Here is a 526-nt window from a genome sequence, read left to right on the forward strand (position 1 = left end):
TGGCACTGCCATGGATCACAGTATGGAGGACATTTTGGAAGTGAGCGAACAACCACAAGAGTCTTCCAATGTGGCTTCTACTGGCCTACTCTTTATAAAGATTCGCGAGTGTTTGTACTTAATTCTGACAGTTGCCAAAGATCTGGCAATCTGCCTCACAGTTATGCCATGCCTCAACAAGGGATCTTGGAGATTGAGTTGTTTGATGTATGGGGTATTGACTTCATGGGACCTTTCCCACCATCATACTCAAACACTTATATTCTGGTGGCAGTGGATTATGTATCCAAATGGGTGGAAGCTATTGCAACACCCACTAATGACACTAGCTAAGACAGTGTTAAAATTCCTCCAGAAACACATCTTCAGCAGATTTGGCACCCCTAGAGTACTAATCAGTGATGGGGGCACTCATTTCTGCAATAAACAGCTCTATTCTACTTTGGTTCGTTATGGAGTTAGCCATAGGGTGGACACTCCATATCACCCACAGACTAACGGGCAAGCTGAAGTCTCAAATAGAGAA

The sequence above is a fragment of the Arachis duranensis genome, chromosome 3 (assembly GCF_000817695.3).
Source record: "Arachis duranensis cultivar V14167 chromosome 3, aradu.V14167.gnm2.J7QH, whole genome shotgun sequence".
Classification (NCBI taxonomy): Eukaryota; Viridiplantae; Streptophyta; class Magnoliopsida; order Fabales; family Fabaceae; genus Arachis; species Arachis duranensis.